Below are 6282 nucleotides of genomic sequence, written 5' to 3'. Positions count from 1 at the left end.
AAAGAAAGAAAGAAAGAAAGAAAGAAAGAAAGAAAGAAAGAAAGAAAAAGAAAGAAGAAAGAAAAAGAAAAAGAAAAAGAAGAAAGAAAGAAGAAAGAAAGAAAGAAAGAAAGAGAAAGAAAGGAAGAAAGAGAAAGCAAGAAAGAAAGAGAAGAAAGAGAAAGAAGAAAGAAAGAAAGAAAGAGAAAGAAGAAAGAAAGAAAAGAAAAAGAAGAAAGAAGAACGAAAGAAAGAAGAAAGAAAGGAAGAAAGAAAGAGAAAGAAGAAAGAAAGAAAGAGAGAAAGAAAGAAGCTGAAGCAAAAGAAAAGGAAGGAGAGGAGATAGGCAAGAAAGGACCGGGGAAAGTTACCCTCCCGCCCTCACACCACCAATTCAATGGCCAACAGAACGGGGCTTGGTCACAGCGGCATGGGTGAAATGCACAGCATTGTGGGTCCGGTGTCCCTAGTGCCTCCTAGCCTTTGACCCAGTAACCCGTTCACCCCCACCCCCCCCCCGTATGCAGACTTACTTCTTGCAACTATCCTGGCGTTTTCCCTTGCTGTACTTCACAGAAACACAAAAATTGTAGAGATGGCAGCTCTCACAAAGGAAGGTGGGATTGCCTCTACACGGGTTGTCTGATTTGTGCTTTTAGGCATAATACAAGCCAGTGATCAATGTTTACAAAGTGTGCCCTTAAAAAAATCCTGGAAGAAACATTGTAAAAATTGGACTTGGATTTCAACTTCTCCCTAATTCTTTAGACTCACTTCAACTTGAACACAATAGAAAAAGATCATGGGGATTATTCTATGATAGTGGTTCTCAACTGTGGGCGATTTTGCCCCCCAGGGCGCATTTGGTGATGTCTGGAGATATTTTTAGGTCACAGTGTCACAACTGGGGCAGGGGGGTTGGGTGAGGGAGGGAATAGCACTGGCATCTAGTGGGTAGAGGCTGGGGACGCTACTCAGAGCAACCCTTCACACCAAAGAACAATCCAGCTCAAAAACGTCAACAGTGCCAAGGTTAAGAACCCCTGTTCTGAAAGGCAATGCTACCCAGATCAAATTACAGCTTCTCCTCAGTGGTACAGGAATTGTTCCCCAACAGAAATACAAAGACAACTGCAACTTTTCCTTCTAGCCAAACTCTACTTTTTCCTTACAACTCCTTTCCTGTCTGGCCTAAGGCCAAGCCATTCATGGAAACACAAAACGGTGCAAAACAGAAATCATATAAAGGTCCAATCCTAAATATTTGAGTACAATTTCTTACTAGAGTTTTCTACCTCTGGCCATGAAATACTATGCAGAAGGATTTTATGAATGATGTTATTTGGGTATTTCTTTATAAAGCCATAGATTGAAATGAAACTGAGCATGTGTTTTGGGGACAAGAATAATAGAAGAAAAGAAAGGAAATCCTTTATTCTAGTGAAACTGCCTAAGGAATAGTCATCACTCAATAATCAGACTATGATATTTGTTGTTTTTATTTTATCGGTGTATTTTTTAATTTTTTTATTTAAATTCAATTACCACATAGAGTATTGTTTGTTTCAGAGGTAGAGTTCAGCAATTCATCAGTCTTATATAACAGCCAGTGCTCATTACATCACATACCCTCCTTAATGTCCATCACCCAGTTACCTCATCCCTCCACCCACCTTTCTCTCCAGCAACCCTGTTTGTTTTCTATGATTAAGAGTCTCTTATGGCTTGTCTCTCTCTCTGATTTTGTCTTGCTTTATTTCTCCCTCCCCTCCCCTATAATCCTGTTTTATTTCTTAAATTCCAAATATGAGTGAAGTCATATGATAATTGTCTCTCTGATTGACTTATTTCACTTAGCATAATACCCTTAGACTAGGATATTTGGATGAATATTCTTTATCTTAAGAAAACTTACTTTACAGATTTGAATATTGCCTTTTTATGTGTCATTAATAATGTGATATATTTAGAGAGCTTAAGAAAATCAGTTGTTTAATAATGAATTTGAGATGTACATACTAGTTAAAATTTTATGTACCACATACTCTGCTCAGTCCTATGTTCATTATTTCATGTCAGCCTCACGTACCCATTTAACAGATGTGGAAAGTGAAAGCTCAAGAAGGTGAACTTATTTGCCGAAGCTTACCAATGCGTGGTAAGAAGCAAACCAGGATGTGAATTCATGTTCTCTAGCTCCAACCAGGTCTAGAATTATTTGCACAACATGATTCTGCTTATCTCATCATTCCTGTTCCTAAGAGCATTCAAGGAATGGATTATAGTCCTATTGTTGATTTTTGAAATACAGCCCCAAGTGAAATCAACACATCAATTATATACATATACTGCTATATTAATATATTATGTTCATCATAAAACATTCCAATATAAAAATTCTTAAATGAATGAGATACAGAACAAGTAAAAATAAAAGTTCTAATATTTTATTCCTACACCTCCACAGATCATCATCTTTAATACTTCCTGGGATTATCCCACCCCCTTTGGAGAACGCTGGAGTAATGGGGTCAGTTCTTCTTTGCTGTATGTGTCAAACTAGGAGGCCTGGCCTCTCTTCTGAGATTTAATGAGAAATGTCTTTTGTCAGATCAATATTAGATACCAATCCCAATTCAGATGCACACTTGAAACCAAATACAACAGTGACAGGAGAATACAACTTTTATCCATGAGAAAAGTGCATGCAGAATGTGGCAGGAAGGGGACTTCTGCCCCTTTATCATCACCAAGATCAAAACATGGCGTGACAAGGCAGACGGATCTACAGCACAACAAGATTGAAAGCGTCCCAGCATTGGATCACGAAGCCCTTTATCTCAGAGTCCCAAGGAAATATGTTTATACTTCTTCTCCAGCACTTCTTGCAGAGTAATCATTCAATAAAATACATACTGGGGACACTTGGTGAAAATGAAAAACTGTTCTACTGTAAAGAAATCTCAGGGAAGTGAATTATATGCAGAAAGGCAAATTCTAAACATGCCGTTTAGTTACTTGATTTAATTTGACTTAAGATGTCACTAAAGCTTCTTGAATTTTCTCCTGTTTTACTTCTTACCAATACCCTCGCTTCCACCCTTTGTGCCATGGAACCCCATCTCAGGGCCGGGACTGAGGCGAGGTGATCAAAATTTTTAATGACAGAGGAGTCTGTCATTTAGCTTTCCTGGAATTGTGGAAATAATATCCATTCTGTCTTGTTTCTCTGAGACTTAACTTCCCTCTTAGGCAAGACGCTACTTCATTTAACTCTCTGATGTCCTGAGTGAAGGTATTCCTTCGACCACACCCCAGGAAGTATTGTAACAGATCGTCCTGCTTTCCAGTCGGTTCCAGTGAAACCACTTCCTGTCAAATATAATGCTCCTATCTGGCCACTTGCAGGCTCCATAATCCTTAAAATCTTTGACTTTTAGAAATGAAAGAGATATTACATTTATTGGATGTAACCATTTTCATCTCAATTATTAGATGACTTAATGGCTAAGTGGCTAATTTAGTTTTTTTTTTTTTATGGGGAATGTAATGTGAGGATTCTAAGGTATCTAATTACACAAAGAACAGGAATGCATTGGGCCTAAGGATCATGGATTTAAAAATTGTATGTGTCATTCTGCTCTACTTCTGAGTCTGCTTCTTTTCTCTATCCATTGGCTATTTCTACCACTCAGATCAGATTGGGAAAATGTGGCCAGCAACCAATTGCAGGTTTGTATATTCTCAGTTTCAGCCACAAGAAGAAGGCTGATACTAACGCATTGGTTCCAGTTCTGAAATTCCTTGGGGGAAAAAAAAACAACACCTCATATTGGCCCAGGTTGGAAGTTCCTATGCCTGGGCCAGTCAACACTGGTTCATGGACAGGGTTAGATTTTATGAATTTGGTGATTAGTAGTATGGTCCCATTGTAACCACATAGTTGATGGAGTCGAAGGGGGAAGGTCCCCTACTAAGTGGGAGCTTGGTAGAAAAAACAAATGCCTGTATCTACACAGAAATAATTTAGCCCAATCTTTCATGTAATAGATGATGAAAATGAGGCTCAGACAGGTGGGTTAACCAAGGCTAGTGAGAGAAAGCCAGAACTGGATCCCAGGTCTTCAAAGTGCCAGACTCATGTTCTCTTATTCAACAGCCCTTTCCCAAGCATTCAATGGTGCCAGGCATGGTTTCAGGTGCTCAGGTTGGTTACAAGAGTAAACAACAGCCACAAAAGTCCCTGTCCTCACTCTACTGCTTGTTAGACCAATCAGATTATCTCCAGATCTTCCTTCTTCTAAACAGCTTCTTTCTTTACCACTGCCCCAAATCTTCCTTACTGAAAACTCCAGAAAATATCTCAATCTCTCTGCCTCTTCATTGCTTTCCCACGTGCTAATTGCTTCCAACATTAGTTTTTTCTAGAATCCACCCCAAGAGTGATTGCTCTGATAGACACCTAGCCACGAGAGGCACATTTAACATACACAAGGTCTTTGAAAGGATAGGGATGTTTTCACCATACAGGAGGCACGTTGTAGGTAGAGAGGAAAAAATAAACACCTTTAGTTAGTGTTATGATGTCTCATTTACTACTTTCCCCCAAAGAAGGAATATGTAATATGTAACGGTTGCAAATTCTTTGGGCATTTTTTGGCAACTTCAAGAAGCAAAGAAAATTAAGGAATGGGCATTAAATTGAGTTTTGGTTTATAGTCCAACATCATACCTTCCATTTGCTAGTTATGTGACTTTCAGGAGTTCACTTAACTTCTCTGTGCCTAAGTTTCCTAATTTATAAGAGTGGGGACTAGACAGTTTATTGAAATTATTTATACTTTGTACTCTAGCTTTGTTCTTAAAAAGATTGGAGAAGCCAACAAACTATAAAATCCAATTCCAGTGTCAAAATTCCACATTTTAACGAAAGCCAGTCTTTTTGCTCTGCTTTGCAAAGGTGAATAGCCCTTGGACTTTACCATTTGTACACAGATCCTAAATGATCTAATTATGTTCATTAAATCAACCAGGTTTCTTTGAAAACAAGATGGCTTTGTCTCCCGATGCTAGAATTATAATGGGTTGCTGCTGTGATTTAAAAAATACCTATTTCGGGGCGCCTGGGTGGCTCAGTTGTTAAGTGTCTGCCTTCGGCTCAGGTCATGATCCCAGGGCCCTGGGATCGAGCCCCACATCGGGCTCCCTGCTCTGTGGGGAGCCTGCTTCTCCCTCACCCTCTGCTTGACTCTCTGCCTACTTGTGCTCTCCCTCTCTCTCTGTCAAATAAATAAAGAAAATCTTAAAAAAATAAATAAATAAAAATTTAAAGAAAAATAAAAAATACCTATTTCAGCAGCCAAGAACATCTCATACTGGTCTTATAAAGAAAAATGCCACCTTTCCAAATGATTTCTTCTCTCCCTCCCTAAATTAGAAGGCTAAGATACAGCATAAGCAAGTAATTGGTATTATTCAGAGTTCTCCACACATTTCATTCCACAGAAATCTAAGAAAAGAGCAATGGGAGGAAACGCATTTCATTTTTGCTCACTGGATGACTCCAGGATGCCTACTGGATTCATTTTTTTTAGGTCTGCTTTAATTTTTTGTAACCTGGTCAATGCATATTAGTTTTCGTCTGGTATCAAAACATTTTCATATTGAATTCTACAAAAAATAATCTTGGATCCAGCATTTCCACCCTGCCTTGTGTTCCCTTGACTACCAGAGACAGCTATGCCTTGATGGGCCCTAGAAGGGACAGTATGTGAAATGTGCCAGTTCCCAGAAACAGCATAGAGCCCCCGTGGCTGGATCCTGGATAGGGCATTCCTGGAAGCAACCACTCAGGAGTGCTACTTTTAGCAACAATAGCAGCTAAGATATGATGCACGAGTCAGGACATTATGCTGTATCTTTTCTAAGTATCTTGAATGAGCTACTGTTTGTGGGTGCCTACTGAGCTGAGAGCTGAATGCTAGTCTTCATGTAACATAGCCCTCAGTGTTTTCCCACTCAAAAGTAGCAACAGAGAAAAACTTCTGGAGTGGCATCTTGGCAACAGGCATCAAAAATCTTAAAAATACACAAAATTTATCTCAGTAATTCTACCTCTGAAGAATTTTTCTTAAGGAAATAAATGTACAGTATAGTGGCTGGCATATAGGAAACATGCAATAAATGTTAGTTATGATTATAAAGATAGTCATCACAGCACGGTTTATAATAATGAAAACTGGATTAAACATAAAAGCCCAAGAAAAGGAGATTGATTCAATAAATGGCATCATGTCTATATAA

The sequence above is a fragment of the Mirounga leonina genome, unplaced genomic scaffold, assembly GCF_011800145.1.
Source record: "Mirounga leonina isolate KUSES-001 unplaced genomic scaffold, KU_Mleo_1.0 Mir_91, whole genome shotgun sequence".
Lineage (NCBI taxonomy): Eukaryota > Metazoa > Chordata > Mammalia > Carnivora > Phocidae > Mirounga > Mirounga leonina.
Note: the sequence above shows the minus strand (reverse complement) of the source record.